The sequence below is a fragment of the Hippocampus zosterae genome, chromosome 12 (genome assembly GCF_025434085.1).
Source record: "Hippocampus zosterae strain Florida chromosome 12, ASM2543408v3, whole genome shotgun sequence".
Classification (NCBI taxonomy): Eukaryota; Metazoa; Chordata; class Actinopteri; order Syngnathiformes; family Syngnathidae; genus Hippocampus; species Hippocampus zosterae.
In genome coordinates, this window is record NC_067462.1 from 20,775,256 (window position 1) to 20,793,533 (window position 18,278).

General features: G+C 40.2%; 2 protein-coding genes across 3 annotated transcripts in view; both read left to right on the forward strand.

Annotated features, from left to right (window-relative positions):
- LOC127612091 (uncharacterized) overlaps window positions 1-18,278 on the forward strand; it is a 202,379-nt gene that overhangs the window by 123,177 nt on the left and 60,924 nt on the right. The window lies entirely within an intron of this gene.
- LOC127612043 (inactive dipeptidyl peptidase 10-like) overlaps window positions 1-18,278 on the forward strand; it is a 197,659-nt gene that overhangs the window by 93,735 nt on the left and 85,646 nt on the right. The gene's annotated exons all lie outside the window — the stretch shown is intronic.

An 18,278-nucleotide genomic window follows, 5' to 3' on the forward strand; every position in this document is an offset into this window, starting at 1 on the left:
CATTTTTGGGTTTTGTTGCTAGTCGACCATCAGCTTGTTGATGAGGTGTGCTGTGATCTTTGTGCCAACCCGGAAGTTGGTGACGTAGCAGTGAGCCTGTGGCCTCCCCTGACGGCACCGCCGCAGTGTTCGAAGTTTTCCGCCGCTGCTGCCGGATTAGCCGTTCAGCACCGCCACCGGAGTCCCGAAGCGTCCTCTCGCCCAACCACGCCGGCTGGCTATCGCTTGCTCGCGCTGCCTTGGTGGTCGAGCGTGCCGTGCCGTGCCTCCGCCGCCGCCTCCTCCGCCTCTTCCCTCACTGCGATTCCCTCTCAGTTGGCGTCTGTCCTAGTGCGGAACTGCCGGTCACATCCACGATGCTACCAAAGGCGTGAGATGTCTGTGAATTTTGCTGGATTAAATTTGAGTACCATACGTTTCTCTCTTGGTGACGATCTAACGCTCTACTTCCTGCTTCCGCGTCTTCTGTTTTGCTGTGTGCTGTGACAAGTTTTACCTCTCACGGAGATGCCCATCTTGCACACTCGGCAGTAGGCCGATGCATAATCGGCAGCAATTTTTCCGACCCAAACACGGAACTCCGGCTTCTCCAGCCACGCCACTTGAAAATAGCATCGTCCCGGAATATTTGTAGCGACGCCACTCGAGCGAAGCGCAACTCAACAGTCGAAAGTCCGCTGCTCCCTGCTCTGTGTGCGTCCGTGTGAACATGTACACACTAAGGGTGTGGAAAATAATCGATATTAATCGATACATCGATGCGCACGTCCGCGATCCGAGTGCATCGGCTCATTCACTGGGTACGACGCGATTGACGGGTGAAATCGCGATTCATCACGATGCATTGATGGGTATCGGTGAAATTGCGATTCATCACGATGCATTGATGGGTATTGGTAAAATCCGATTCAATCGCCGTTTTATTCATGTTAAACGTCACATATCTGCCCTTTCCTAGGCGCAATGAATGCACCATCATTGCTTTGCGTTTTGTGTTGAATACGGACGGTAGCCGTGCGTCACATACAGTCCAGTACACAACGAGCGAAACATTATGGAAGTTAGCGCACGCAGCAGCAAGGAAACTACTATATTTAATGCAGCCGCAACATTCAAATCTTATGTTTGGAAATACTACGGCTTTGAAAAGAAAGACGGAAAGCTTGATAAAACCTCCGTAATTTGCAAGGAATGTCGCACTAAGAACCCATACAACGGCAGCACCACAAATATGCAGACCCACTTAAACCGATGGCACCAGATCACCGACAAGTTTCCCTCCCGCTTCCCCGCCCAGTTCCTCGTCGGACACCGGAGAAACTCTTGGTAAACCAGGTCAGGATCAGAAAAAAATTGCCTCTTATTTTGGGAGTCCCCTTGCAACTCACTGTGACCGCGCAATGGCTATAACTAAGGCCACTGCTTATTTCATATGCAAAGACCTCCAGCCTTAGCGTGGTGGACAACGAGGGTTTCAGACAGCTCGTGCACGTTTTGGAACCCAGGTATAAAATACCAGACAGGTCTGTGTTCACTTACAAACATATTCCCGATGTGTACAACAAAGTGAGAAGTGAGATTACTGTGTCGCTGAACAGTGCGCAAAGAGTTGCACTTACAGTGGATGGGTGGACATCTTGCGCTATAGATTCATATACTGTATATATATATATATATATATATATATATATATATATATATATATATATATATATATGAATATTTCATATAAGACACTCAGTGAGAGTCTGTTTGTGTTTACACTATAGCAACAGCTGTGAGTCTCAGGTGTCAAATTGTTTACATTTTCTTTGCACAAAACCCAATTGTGAAAGGGCTTAAATAAGTTGTTTTACAAGTTCTACTCTTTATAAGGAATAAAGTGGTATCCTTTTTGTAATACCATACTGAATTCCATCTTTTTAAAAGCTTTTTTCTTTGCTTATTTGCATCATGTTCAATTGCACAATATCGCAACAAATTGCATTGTATCGTATCGGATCGCATTGATTTGAACTTAATGTGTATCGAATCGTATCGCATCGTGACGATGGTGAAACGTATCGCATCGTATCGCCAGAAAATTCCATGTATCGTTTAAGTATCGCATCGCTGGCAGTGGATCGTGATGTGTATCGAATCGTCCTCAGTGCTGAGATTCACATCCCTAGTACACACGCGCACGTCTTTTCGTTTCAACCGTCATAAATCAAATACGCTTTGATCTACGACAACAAAAAGCTAGCCTAGCCGAAACAACAGCTAAGCTAAGCTGAGGCACACACAGCAGATAGCAGCGGACAATTTTTTATTTGTCACTTGTTGAGATCGATAAATTCAATAAATAGATTTTTCCAGAAAATACGGTAATTTTTTGCCGAGTCGGCAACCAAACCATCCATTCACTGCCCCAGGATGGCGTCAATCTATTGTTGTTTCCCGGAATGACCCAAAGTGATCACGTGATCATCGTCGGAACTATTCGGAGACGGCAAAAAAGCAGAGCGGGTGCCAGGTCCTGCATGTTCCGACAAAACTATGAATTGGAAGGGTGGGGAAAATGACATACACAAATGAAATGAACACCGCAGGTTCATTTTTATGGATTTTAGAAGATTTCCCTGAAAATTATGGACAATTAATGTCACGTTGCATGGTGGTGGTGGACCACAAAAAGCAGACAGGAGATAGGAGCAGGGTGTATTTGAAGAATTGAATTTAAAAGACAGAAAACTAAATCTTAAACAAAGTCCAAAGTAACAAACAAAAATCATGACTGAAGATAAAACATAACAGCAACCAAAACATGACTGAAACAAACCTGACTGCAGCAAACAAACATGACAGTAGCAAGAAGCAACAATGACCCGACACTGAGTGTTCGGGCTGGGAGTCCTTTTAAGGCCTTAATTATCTATGACCAACAGGTGTGCAGCTGCCGGGGGAGCCCTACAGTGCCACCTGTTGGTCCCTAAACCGAATCATGACAATTAAGAACATCATTTTACAAATTATTTTTTTTTATTGATTTTTATTAACTTTATGGACCCGTACTAACCCTGTAGAATAGTCTCCAGCACGCCAGGCGACCCTTGTGAGGGTAAGCCGATCAGAAAATGGATGGATGGCTGGATGGACGGGAAGCAATGTACAGACTGTGCTGCACTCTTTGATTTTAAGAGAGATATGGAGTAAATGGCATAGCGGAGCCGTAAAGGCAGTGAATGAATCTTCAGTAATTGTATCAACTTCCAAATATAAGGTAAAAAAAAAATTAAGCAAAAAACCCCCCCAAAACCCATTCAATTTCACATCAGTTTTCCAATATTTGGGGAAGTACTACTCAAGTTTCATGTCCTAAATAAGAGGGGCTCTCGAAAACAAGTTTGCGAACCACAGTTTTCTTTCTGCAAGAAGAGAAATTTGATTGTTTAAAAAAAGTACAGTATCTCTTATGGACCAGACCAATATTGGTATCCTTGAGATCCTTGTTTTTAATTTTAAATACAATGGAAGGACAGCAGATAGCTGTAAGCTTTTCATTTCCTATTGACATCAAGATCAATTTCAAATGCCAAGCCTCGAGCAACAGCGTGTTCTTGTCTGTCAATAAATCACGGTAGAGCGGAATGAGAAATTTCCCATCTAAACCAAACTACTAAGCCCCTACAAGTTGTAGTATTTTTTGACTTGATGTCATTTTATTTTAATGTGTGTAATGTTTCTTGTCATTGCTCATACATTTTTCAAGGGTAATCCAGATGCGAGCAATGTCGCAGCTCTAAATCATCTGACTCCTTCTGCTCTGGCAATATTGTATGTGCATGGATCCACTATTATATTGTCATTATAGCGTATAATGTTGTGGAATTAAAAAAAAAGAATTGATTCAGGACACTATATTATACTTACATACATCAGACATACTTTTAAAAAATGAAGGATATTATTTTTAATGAGCATAGCAGGTTTAGTGAGCTGTGCTTCCGGTGTCCGTGTGAGCATCTTTATATAAGCTTGTCTCGAAAAAAATGATCAGAAGAAGACAAGAAAATTAAACGTATCCATTTACAGTATAACATGTATACTCACCACTCTCACTAGGTACCATATATCTGCACAATCTATAGAGTAGAGGAGTTGTGTGATGAAACATTAATTTGGCAACATGGTTTTTGTCATTGCAAGTTGCATTTCATCTTGGTATAGAATTGCATCGCATTACACCCAGATATACGGTATATTTTTGAAAGGGATCCAAATTAAAAGATAGACAAATTAATACATATGGCTTCATTTGTACTAATTAGTTAAGATGGGGAAAGTGCTTTAATTTTGAAGTCGGCCCACGGCATGTTGTCATGGTGCATGTTGTGAACAATCACTGTGGCGGCAGGGTTGACGACTATGCTTTATTTCAAGGCTGAAAACACAACATGCGACACTCCTACATGGGACATTTTCATCACTTATTTATTTATTTATTCATTCATTCATTCATTCGTTCATTTATTTATTTATTTATTTATTTGCTTGCTTGCCATGAGGTACATTAGGCACAATCAGTAGAAACGTCTTGGGACATACCTTTCTACATCCATTCAGGGATTGAGTTGGGCTACTTTACCCTTTCAGGGACAGCAGTTACTACAGTGGACATTCATTTTTGGTATATCATCAGTATCAGTGTTATAGTGATGGTTAAAGGTGAAAGTATATTTGGATTCTCTCCTCTTTCATCTATAACTGCTTCAAACAGCAACGTGTATGCAGAAAAAGTGGTTAAGATTGCATGACTGTCTGTGTGTTATGTGTTGTGTTGTATTATTTTGTCATTTTATGTTCAATGCTCTGTTGATAGCGGCATGGGTACCCGCAGCGGCTCTTCTCACTCTTGTGATTGCACTGTGGTTGAGAGGAAAGAAATATCATCTGTGCTGTATGTTGCACATAGAGCATATTTGACAATGAAGTTGACTTAACTTGACTTATTACAACGAAGCAGCAGGACCTGTTCCATGTGGTCATCCTTCATTCTGTTTTGAGATGCTATCAAAATCAAAGATTGCCTCCATGACTAAACAAACAAGCTGGCAGGATACGTACCCAAATATGTCTCTTGGACTCATGGATTGTGTCTACGTCGACAACACCATCACTCTGGCTGACACTCTTTGCATTGTAATAAAATAATTGGCCTACACTATTGTTGCTGATGATTGTCCTACCAATAACAAGACTATTTAGTGTAGCTGTAGGATGGCACGCATCCAAAGAAAGCAAATCACAAGCATTGGCCTTGGCTGAAAAATGTTGACATTAGAAAACAAGTACTGTATTTAATAAATGTTGTAATAAGATTTTACAATGATTTTTTTCTCTCCCAAAAGCAATTGTACTTTAATTCTCCTGTAATGTAATTACAATAATGTAAATATTATAATTTTGATACATTAAATTCATCACATGTAATTCGCTAGGTACTCCCCAACATTATGACAGCAGTCATATAGCACACACATGTGATAACTTGACTTTCGTCTTACCCAAAAGTGCCTTTTTAATGGGTTGGGTTGATGTTGGATTTATTATTTTTTAGTAATCATACATTCGCGTATTATTCGATCGTCAATTTATGCTCGCAAATAAGAATGCTTATGCTTGCAATCATTAGTTGATTTTGCCTGCAATGAAGAACGCTTATGCTTTCAATAAAGATATATCCTTTATTATTTACTCACATCTATAGTCATTATATATTCTTCATTATATGATCACTTTTGCTTGCTGTACTGTATGAAAGGTTAGGGTCGCAACCACCTTTCCGAGGACGTGGTTGGGAAGAGATAACTGTTAAGACTAAACAGTAGGCAAGGGTGAACAGTGAATGGAGACATCAACACCAGCTGCAACGTGATGTTTATGTGACATTTGCACACATGTACGTAAATTGCACTCACATACACACATAGTCAAACAAGTTCAGTGTGTGTTCAACAGCCCCCAACCTTTAGGTTGGACACACCTATGTAGTAGCTTTCCCAATAAATGAGGAGGTGAAGGGGGAGATCGTTAGGGTTACGTGCCGAGAACTGAAACCGAACGCTTCTCCTCGTTCCCTCCTGGTACCAGAATCGAGTCTCCTGTCTCCTCCTTTTGGTTATTCCTGAGTGTCAAATTGGACCAACCTGACATTGAGAAACTAATTTTCGTCACTGGCACACATGCAAACACATCTCTGCATTCTGCCATGTAAATGCTTTGCAAATGCATGGGTACTGCATTTGTTGCAGAAGACCATTTTAACAGTTTGGTCATGCAGGCATCTTCAAGAACCTCCCTTCTGACAGACATTTTCAAAGGTTTTCAGTTTTATGTTCTGAACCACTGTTGTCATTAAGTTATACTTTTTAAAATATCATTTCCCCCTTCATTTTTGTTTTGTTTTGTTTTTGTTTAAAACATTCTAGTGGAAGAGCCGCTAAGTTTCATCTATATGATGCAGAGTATTTTCCTCCAGAACAAGCCACAATATGTATGGTTTTCACAACTTGACAGTGGTGGAACACAATGGTGGGAATCACTTTATTTATACTATATACTATAAATCGATGTGCCTTTGCCCTTTCACTGTCAAGCCCATAAAAAATAAAGACCTGGATTTTCCCGTTACTATTTGACGATGATTTACAGCGGTGTGTTATGCTCGTGCCTTTATTTGAAATACCCGAACAGATTAGAGAGTCTGTTATGCTGTAGTGCAGAACGGAACCTTTATTTGAAATGAGTGAATGCATTAGAAATCACTTATTCACAAACAAACAAAAAATGTCGAGGCAAAAAAAAGTCAAAACAACCTTGCCTCTCTGCAACCAGTATTATGTGTGTTGGTGCTTTGAATGTGTGGAGGACTTCCTTTGATACATTCATTTATTATATACAGTATACTGCACATATATGTCAAGTTGGAGATGGAGTGTTACATTTCTCAATCTGCAAATCTTTTAGGTCTTTTATTACTTTGTGATTGAAGATAAGATAAGATATCCTTTATTCGTCCCACAATGGGGAAATTTACAGCCTCCAGCAGCAAGAATGTATGTGGAAAGAAGAAAGGAGAAAGAGAAAAAAAACAACAACAAACATCTTTCAATTAAATACAATATGAACACAAATGGATAAATCGCAGTACTATTTACAATTTTCCTGCACATCATATTGACTGGAGAAAAAAAAACACCTGCAATGTTTACTTGACCACTCTATCTACAAGAAGCCATTTGACCCACAATACGCCCTCTAGTACTTTACTGCATACTGACTGTAAATGTATTGAAAAATATATTGTCCTGGTTGAGGATGTAATGACTGTGATAAAGTTCATTTGCTGTGTCATGACTTTTGGGAGGAGAATCTTTTATCAGGTTCTGCTCTATGCCTTGACACATCCTATAAAAATAAATCTTTTTTTTTTTACACTTAGTCAAAACTCTTTGCGCCTCTACTACTTCTCATAATTGTGTTATTAAACTGAGGATGATTTAAATGGCCTGCTCCTAAATAAAATGAAATGAAATGAGACCGTACTATGTGGAGGCAGATTTAGAGTACTTTTAGCTAGGTGCTATTTGTCCTCAGTGTAATGAAGGAGTACTACACAGCATGTCTAAAGTATTGATCCCTATCCATATAGACATGGTATGGTATAAATTGTGTCGCTTACTCCAACACATGGAGCGGCATCATCTAATAAAAATAAACAAATAAATACCTAAACACATACTGCATGCATGCACACATAGAGTTGATAGCTTTACAGCATGTACTGTATGTGTAACTTGTGAAATGTTTCCAGTCAGTGCTAACATTTGATCACGCTAGTAATCCTCCAACTTGAATTTAATGGAGTAATTGGGGGAAGGGGTCCTCCGTTATGATGTTAAATTTGTGCATACGAATACTGGCAAATATTGTGTACAAAAGCATATTTTTGTGTACAAAAATGTGTTTTGTGTACTGAGGAATGTGTTTTGTGCAATGTCACTGCCTCAAGCCAATTAACAACTGCATGAGGTAAAGATTCCTTCGGTTAAACAGAAACAAAAAAGGTTTTTGGATTCGGAAATAATGAAAAGAGGATTGTTAGAAAACACCATTAGTCACTGTCTTTCGAAACCCAAAACCAAGTCCAAAATCTTGGGATGGTAAAAGACTCAGGCATGACTTTCGGCAATCATATCAAATCAACTTCTAAAACAGCCATTTACCAGCTGAAAAAGTCATTCAAGAATTGCATGCTGCAAGCAGACGAGGAACATTTTAGCCATGCTTTTATCTCCAAGAGAATTGATTATTGCAAAGGTATTTTTACTGAAAAGACCAAGCAGAAGTGGAAAAAAAAACGTCAAAGGGAGAACTTTTTCACCTTAGGTACAGTATAAGTTTAGGGTGTAACTTTTCATATACAACACAAGATAATTGTGTTGTATATGATTGTTTCCTAATCGTTCCAATTCACTGCACTACTGGGCTAAATTAAAAGAGGTGCGTTGGCACACTCCCATTGAGTTTACAGAAAGAAGTGCCAAAGTTGCATCAAACATTAAGTACCACATTAGAGGCCAGAAGCTGTAAATTAGAATGTTTTGCAGTGATTCTTATTGAGACATATTTCTTCCTTTGTTGTGTGCCGTGTTCAAGAAAGCAACAATTCCGTCATAAAAAAATAAAATGAAGTCGTAGCATACCTATATATGAAATGAACCTTTTTATTCAAACAATTAACTTCTAATTAGTTCATGTTTTCTCTTCCTCTCTGTCCAATCGAGGTATATTAGTGGATTGTGTTTAACCCGCAGGGCTTTATGGGTAATTGAGGGCAGAAAGCCTGGAGAGATAAGATATTTATATGAGAGAGGTTTAATTTATCTTATCTCTGACAGCATATGTTGTGGAAGATACCATTTGAGACCCCCTCACACAAAGGCTGAGACATGGAGTCGGAGGAAGGAGCATTGCAAATGTTGCTGGTTTCTCACCAGATACTAATGCATACACAAAATGCTCCATGGTTAATCAGATTGGTGCAAACAAGCTTTTTGTACTCGGTTTGATCAATGGAACCCTCAAAATGCACGCAGCATTCCTTTGTTTCCATAGATGCAGATCGGAGGGTCAACAGCCAAGTCACGTGCTGAGTACAAAGACTTCCCCCTGTACTATACTGTATGATGACACCACGCCTGACTCAACATGTTTTATGCTTGTGGGTATGAGAGGTGGGCGGCCCGGTGGTCAACTGGTTAGCGCACAAGGGTAAAAAGGATCAGAAAATGGTTGGTTGGATGGATGGATGGATGGATGAGAGCTCTTATTTTCATTCTTCACACCTTTCTGATACAAGTTGATCTTGGTTTCATCTATACAAAGAATCTGGTACCAGAGGTAGATCCGATCACATGATCACAAGTAGAACAATTACCGGTGTGTAATTTTCAGCTGATCTAGATAGTTTTTATTATTATTATTATTTTATTTTATTTTTTTACCAAAAATGTTTACTTCATTATGAAAGAAATAACACTAAACAACAAGTGAGAGGAAGTCATATACAAAGTATGTGCAGGTCTTAAGTCACAACCTTCAAGTGTCAATGAACTCCCAAATCCCTGTTTTGGGGGGGGGGGTTTGAGAAAGTCAAGTCAAAATCTTGCTCAGTCACAACATAAGGGGAGTGTCAATAAAACATATTTTGAACTAATCACACTCGAAAAGTATTGTAAAAATGATATATACAGTATATATATATATATATATATATATATATATATATATATATATATATATATATATATATATATATATATATATAGAGCTGTCAGTTTAGCGCGTTTTATAGGCATTAATTTAAATGAATTTTAACGGGATTAAATTTTTTCTCGCGAGATTAACGCGGCACACGTCACAAGCGGATGTTACTTGTTTGGAACTATTTTGTGTGGAAGGTTACAGTGTTCTGCGTCCATATAAATAGAGCGGGTGGAGCTTCTCTGTGTTTGTCTGACAGTGGTAGCGACCTAGTGAAAATAAAACGTGTCCAGTGTTGTCATTCGAAATGAGGTCTAGACAAAAACTGTAGAAAGACTTCCGCACAAGAAGGACCAGCACAATCAACATAGCCTGACTGTGTTAGGGGGAGTGACCCCCCCACCCCTTTCAGAATGGTTTACCCCAGCAGCACGGGAGAAGTGCGTGCGCTTTTTTGTACGGCGGGCAGTTTTGAATACAGCGGCACATAATGAACACTGGTGTCCGGTGTCTCGTTATTCTTCAACAAACATACAGAAACAGATTGCTGTGTTCAAAGTAAACTTGAGAAAAACAAAGTATGCAACCATGGTTTAAATCTACTATAGGCTGAGTACTAGTTTACCTTAGATGTGCACTTTATAATGTTACTAGCTGGTTCGCAGCCCTCCGGGCAGCTCATCAGCTAGTTCCTGCGGAAGGCTGGTAAGGTGGTGGTTCGCCGCCCTCCGGGCGGCTCATCAGCTAGTTCCTGCGGAAGGCTGGTAAGGTGGGCCTTTGGCCCACAAAAGTGTTGTTGCTTGGTTCAACTTTTTGTTCATCTTCATTGCTTATCGTGAAAATAAAGAGATGTTTAGCTCTACTAAATAACTAACAATTTCATTGCAATGCTTGTGGGTACACAACACTTTTTCGCTAAGATGCCCGCGCGATCGTAGTGAGCCACTGCCTGAGCGGCGCAGTGGCGGCGCACAGCGGCGCGGTGAAGTAGGTACGTTTTGAAAAGGGACAGACGGAAGGACACACCGCGTGCGGGACGACGCGCAGTATATATATAGAAGATATTGCTCTGTTTTGATTCTATAAAAAAGCTGTTAAAGCAGCTGTTGTGACAAAATATTGTTTTCACTGTTGTTGATGGACAGTACTATTGTGTGAGAGATTATGTGTGAATAACTGCTCCAAGTGAAAAATGTTCATGTAAAATTGAAAATCTAAATTGTTATTTCAGTAAATATATGCATTTGGCACATAGAAAACTGATTCATGATTCCATGTTGGTGAAAGCATTAAAATGGGGGAAAAATAGGACAAAAAATGTAAAAGGAAATTCATAAACGATAAAAAATGTGTGAGTAATCACGATTAATTTTTTAGTCCATTTGAGTTAATTATGACAGTTGCATTTTTAATTAGATTTTAATCGTTTGACAGCTCTAATATATATATATAGATATTGGCAGCCCGGTGGTCCAGTGGTTAGCACCTCGACTTCACAGTGCAGAGGTACCGGGTTCAGTTCCAGCTCCGGCCTCCCTGTGTGGAGTTTGCGTGTTTGCGAGTTTGCGTTCTCCCCGGGCCTGCGTGGGTTTTCTCCGGGTACTCCGGTTTCCTCCCACGTTCCAAAAACATGCATGGCAGGCTGATTGATCACTCTAAATTGTGAGTGAGGGTGTGAATGGTTGTTCGTCTCTGTGTGCCCTGCGATTGGCTGGCAACCAATTCGGGGTGTACCCCGCCTACTGCCCGAAGACAGCTGGGATAGGCTCCAGCACCCCCCGCGACCCTAGTGAGGATCAAGCGGCTCGGAAGATGAATGAATGAATGTATATATAAAGAGGGTACAGTGCATGACTATGCAAACGGAAAACACCACAGTCAAAACAAACTGTTCGGCCAGTTTTCACAAATTATCCCGCCTCTAGTTGTGTTACTTAGCTGTATTTAAATGTTCACATTCACATTTTTTGAATATTATTATATTCATATCGCTAGGTAAACTGTGACGTGAGCTTATCTGTCTGTGGATTTTGTATTGATGAATTCAATTAGACTTTGCAGTTGTTTTCTTCATTCTGCAAACTATGTTTTGCCATCTTAGCAAGCAAAACAAAATCCTTTAATTCAAATTAATGGTCTTCAGAGTTGCTCCCTTGCTGTTGACATTTACGTTGCCACTTCACACCAACAGGTGACGTTGATGGCGGCGCGGGCACCCACAGCGGCTCCTCTTGTTGTCTTGTCTGGTTGAGAGGGAACATATTTCATCTGTGCTGTATGTTGCACAAACAGCGCATTTGACAATAAAGCTGTACTTGACTTGACTGGGTTGCTGAGGTGCCATGAATGAAACAAACACCCACTTTTCGTTTCTTGTTTTCCTTCCTAAAAAGGCAAATGTGTTAAAATTTGGAGTTTAAAGATTTCAAACTATAAACAAGATGACTTGTTAAGTCATTTTGTTTCAGTCGAGTCACACCCAGTTTTTGGCAAGCAAGTCGCATGTCCTAAAATTAGCAACTTGAGTTATGACTCAAAAACATAAGTGCTTATTGTGCTTTAATCTCAAGTAACGAGGAAAGAGTGACAACAGCTCCTCCATTGAAAGAAATTTTCCTTCCAAGTTAACATTTTTTGGTTTATTTTATGTATTTTCGAACCCCCCCCCAATTTATTTTTCCTTCTTTTTAGAAAAACAAATCCAGGAGTGGGATATCACATTGTCACTTAATAGAGTAATTGTTTTGTTAGCCATAGCTTTATCACGGTGGCACTTTTTGATAAATGCCTGCACAGCACTCTTTTTGCTTTTATTTATTCATGTTACCGTCTTAAGTCTGTTTTCGACCATATTTCGTTCCAGAAGGCTGTTCGAAGACCGATTAGTTCGAAAACTGAAACCACACGCTTTAAAAAAAAAATCTTTATTGAACACGTCTGCTCACAATGAAACACCACAAGAGGAAGTGTCACTTCCTCATTTAACCGAGAAAGTGTCTCTTCCCCGTGTAAGGAAGGCGAGAGGAGTCAAATGATGCATTCAAGTCTGCTCGGTTTGGTCGAGAACCGATTTTCGGTCGTAAACCGAGGCATAAAAACTCTGAATTTTTGGTCGAAAATCGATTTGGTCGAGAATAGAGACGTTCGAAAAACGAGGTTTGAACGCATTTCTTTTTCTTTTAAGGCTGCCTCTGAGTAAACACCAAGTTCTATGTGTTTTTGAGGGGCGTTTACAGCCAACAGCCAACAGCAACTGCCTTTAAAGTAATATTTTTACTAAGAGTAAAAAAATAACAGCACAGCTCGCTGATGGTGTATTGGTGCACACGCTGGATTTGTGTGCGGGCAGTGATCAGTTCCCACTGCGTGGCGGTGTGAACGTGGGTGTGAATTTTCTTTTGTCTCTATATGTACCCTGCGACTCATGGTGACCAATTCAGGGTGTAGTTTGCCTTCCTCCTCAAGTTACCGTCGTTGGAATAGGCTCCAGCAACTCCCCGTGATCCTGTTCAAGAGAAGTGGTCTTGAAAATGGATGAATGGATGGATGGAAAACCACAACACAAACTCCCATTAAGCACAGAGCCACTGATGGTTAAATAGCATCAGCAGCACAACACAGATCCGTCCGCTCATCCATGCTGAAAAGGTTCAACTCAGTAGATGCAACTCAGACAGCACTAACACAATGACAATCACATGATAAGATTTGTGTGGGTGAAAAATCACTTAATGGATTAAACTTATTCAAGGTGCTTTGGGGCCTGTTTATTCACCACTGCCAACAAACATGCAGGAGACCATTTGTGCGTGTTTGTCTGCCGTTAATGAATTAGGTGTTACATCAATGATGGACTAAATGATCTATAGGTACTTGACCCGGTTAGGTATGTTAACACTGACGGACATAAATCCACTTCAATTAGTGAGTAGTGAGTCTTTTTTGGGGGGAGGAGTTTGTCATCAATCATCATTCATCAGCAAAATGGGTGATCTGAGCATCAGATCAGAACCGACGGAATGCTCACCTTAGCTATGTGACCAAATCAAAGGCGCTGCTCATTGATAGAAATGGTCGCATTTTGCCCCAAAAGTAAATTTTTCATCCACGCAATCTGTAAGTGGGCATCTGATGTCAATTCACCATCAGTCTCACATCAAAACCCAAACTTCAACATCAAAATTCATGTCACGTACCCGCTGGGATAACTTTTTTTTTTTTGCTTAGTTTGCATCATGAAATATTATTTTTTTTCTGACAGAGAGGTGCTAGTTCACTGAAGAGACAGCATTTTGTTGGTTCGTTTGGAATCGGTTCGCATTTTCAACGTCAGACAATGTGCTGACAGCTCACTACAAGGTATGTTTCGAGGCTGTTGAAACCAAGGTAAATAGGAATTATTTCAGCTTGTAAAAAAGACACGCAGCAGCAAAATGTTGATCTGTGCGCAACGTGGGAGTGAAAGCACCCGCTAAGAAACAGACAAAGGAGCAGAATTAATTCAAACGTGCTTCGTACTTAGCATTAAAGGAGTCAATCGTTCTTAACAAAGTCAAACTTACCCATTGATATAAATCAGTTACTAGTAGATAAACTGACACTGATCTACTTCAATGGTAGCTCTATCTGATAAACCTATCCAGATGACTGACACATTTATCTATTCGATGAACGCTACCTTCCATTTGTACTCAGCAGGACTTTATGTATATTTTATTTGGCAAGTGATTACTTTTGGTGATGTCACTTCACAGTAAGCGAGCATCCGGAAGTTAGAACATGACAGCAGGATGAGTTCTCAAACCAGCAAAATCTCTTTTCGATGTAGTGACAGGGCATGCAATATAAAGACTGATTTATTGTATTTTTACTCGTTAAACAATGTCATCAAATCAAACTAGGCAACCTACCTGGCATGTCCAAAAGTGCGAAATTCTCCTTGCAAAATTTTGTTGACATCTTCAGCGCCAAAGTTGAATTTTGTCTGGAAGCAGTTGTACTCAGTGAGAGTTTAGTTGGCACATATTAATCCCAAAGTGAATATTCTTGAGGTTGCATTGTTGAGCTTTTTAAATGTTGCATTAAAATGGTTATATTTGCTGGGCTATGTCAGAGTTTTTAATATTATATTTTTTATTTATATTGAAAGGGGGAAAATTTAATAAAAAAACAGACATGGTATGAGTGGAATTCTGGGATTAAATTTTAATTCCCATTTTACCGAATAGTTCTGTGACTGACTAATTTGAGAAAAGAAGTGGTTCTGTGTGCAAATTTATCCTGTAGGTTACACATGACTCTTGTAAATGCTGAACAATGGCAAATAGGATGAGCAGTTCCTATTTTCTTACAAATGTCACCTGCCAGAGTAGACAAATCCTAATAACAAGTTGAAATAATTTTGTGAGACAACTGTCAAGGCGAAAGAAGGCACGATAATCTGTTTTGGGATGAGTTACTGTGTATTATAAGTAACATTGTGAATCAGTAAAATAAACTTGAATGTTTACTTTGCAAGTCAATTTACAGCATGCACCGCGAAAATGTTGAATTAGGGGCGACTGTGCTACGAGATTAAAAAAATAGTCTGGAGCCCTGCCAATGACATCACTTCTGGGTGACGCGCATTGAGACCCAAATCACCCAAATGAATATTTCAGTCCTGTAAGGAGTGGTTCGAGTATACGGCAAGATGGTGGATTTTATTTGATGTATTTGTCATGAATGTCAAGTGACCTCATCGCAGTGAAGTTAGATGCACTTGACCTTTTCTTCTCCAATGTTACACGGTGTGAAATTGATTCATGGAGCATTTAGGAACAGTTAAATTTATTTGTGCACCTAAGTGGAATTTATAATTTCATACTTATTTTTTAAGATCTTGTTTATTTACGTTCATTATTTTCCTCATTATTTTGTGCTTTACCACTGATATGTTGGTTCAAACCACTTCTGCACTAGACTCACAGCCATTTACTGTACACATTTATTGCATTGCTTTCAAGACAGAATTTCAAGAAATGAAAAGGTAATGTAAATAGGCCTTGTTTGGCTTTAAACCAGAGTTCAAGGTCCATAACCATGAATTCATTGTTTAATGAGTAATTCAGCTACCCGGTTTTGACATGCCTGCTCGAACAGGGGGTCTCAAACTCAGTTTATGTGGAGGCCACTGGAGAGTCTGAGTCTGTCTGGGCCGCATCAAGTATTCTGCAGGGTTCAAGTGTTCCAAAATAAGCACAACTAATCCAATCCTCTCAATCTTGATGAAAACAGTTCCAAACATTAACGATTCTATAGAACGTAAACAAGATTGGTGACGCGGACCTCTCTCATTCATCTCCCTTTGTATTTTGCGTACTCCTCAGCATGTCTGTCTACTTGAGTGATGACCTCTGATTTATTTGAGCACAGCCATGTTCTTCGTGACTTCAAGACCTGTCAGGTGCCCATGTGGAAAAGACACGACAGAAGAACATTTCCTTTCACTTTGTGTCACTTCAGAATGGCGTTTAGCTAAAAGCTGTCATGAGGGTGAGCTACAGTAGCCCATAAGTGAAAAAATGCCCAGGGCGATGACATGGCAAAAAATGGTGATGGCCACATTAACGTTTGATGTCACATATCCTGCAGGACACAAATGCCCCCCTGGCCACGAATTAGACACCAACATCCACTACCAGCACTTGGTTTATTAAAATCAAAATAAGGGAATTGGCTGTAGCCTTCCAAACAAAGGGAATGTGGGGTCGCTTCTGAGGGTAGGTAGGGTTGCCACCTTTCAGATCTGGAAATAAGGGACATTCCTCACGGCGTCGTGGCAAAACCACGCGGGCCAAAGAAATGTGAGGGTTTGACTCCCCAAAACTCAGAATTGCATAGAATCACATGTGTTTTATATGTGAAAAAAAAAACAACAAAATGTTTTTATTTAACATGTCATACAGTATTAGCTTCTTGGACCAGGGGTCACTCAGTGGTCAGTAAGGAAGGAGTCAAGAAAGCATTTAGGCATACTTAAAGTGCTTTATGAGCAATGAACATTGTTATTTTATTTTATGTTTTATTTTTTTATAGACTGAAGGAGTCTGAACCCGATCATAACCTATATGTATAGGCTATTAAAAGTGTTGTAAATTAAACAAAGATATATTTCAACGCTTTTAACAATTGTGAAACATTTAATAGTGTGAACTTGAGCATATAGACCTGGCCGACTGTATTGTATTTATAGAAAGTGCTGTAAATTAAACAAAGCCTGTCTGGGGACACTTTCACTGAAAGAGGACAATACTTAAATTAAATAACCTATAAAGTGTAAATGTAACAACTGGGCACACCTTTACTTTATGAGGAAAAACTTGGGCATGAAGTGTCTCCTGGAGTCGACATTTTTAAAGCCCGCGTTGCAGGCTGGTGTTTAGCGTGAAGTGAACGCGTTACGAGGCAACAATCATGGCAGGCAGTGGCATAGCGGAATGCTGGGCTTCCTGCACAATAGGGGTCACCAACCTTTTTGAAGCTGAGAGCTACTTCTTCTCGACTGATTAGTGTGACGGTTACAAGTTTGATTCACGCCTCTGAAATAGCAAAAGTTGCTCAAATGACAATCGATCATATGAAATTATTATTATTAATACATAATGCGGGCAGCATTGAATTGGTTAGCATGTCATCCACACAGCACAGAGGTGCAGGGTTTGATTCCGGCTCCGAGCTTCCTGTGTGGAGTTTGCATGTTCTGCGTGGGTTTTCTCCGGGTACTCCGGTTTCTTCTCACATTCCAAAAACATGCATGGCTTGTTGATTGGGCACTCCGAATTGTCCCTAGGTGTGAGTGTAAATGGCTGTTTGCTACATTGTGTTCTGCGATTGGATGGCAACCAGTTCAAGGTGTCCCCTGCCTACTGTCGGAAGACAGCTGGGACAGGCTCCAGCACGCCCACGACCCCCATGAGGTTAAGCGGATTAGAAAATGGATGGATGGATAATATACAAAGCCAATTTCAATGAAGTTGGGACATTTTGTTAAATATAAAGAAAAACATTCATTCATTCATCTTCCGAGCCACTTGATCCTCACTAGGGTCGCGGGGGGTGCTGGAGCCTATCCCAGCTGTCTTCGGAGAGCAGGCGGGCGACACCCTGAATTGGTTGCCAGCCAATCGCAGGGCACACAGAGACGAACAACCATCCACACCCACACTCACACCTAGGGACAATTTTAGAGTGTTCAATCAGCCTGCCATGCATGTTTTTGGAATGTGGGAGGAAACCGGAGCACCCGGAGAAAACCCACGCAGGCCCGGGGAGAACATGCTCCACACAGGGAGGCCGGAGCTGGAATCGAACCCGGTACCTCTGCACTGTGAAGCCAATGTGCTAACCACTGGACTACCGGGCCGCCCTAAATAAAAACAGAATGCCATGATTTGAAAATCATGTTATCATGTAATTAATTGAACAGTCTA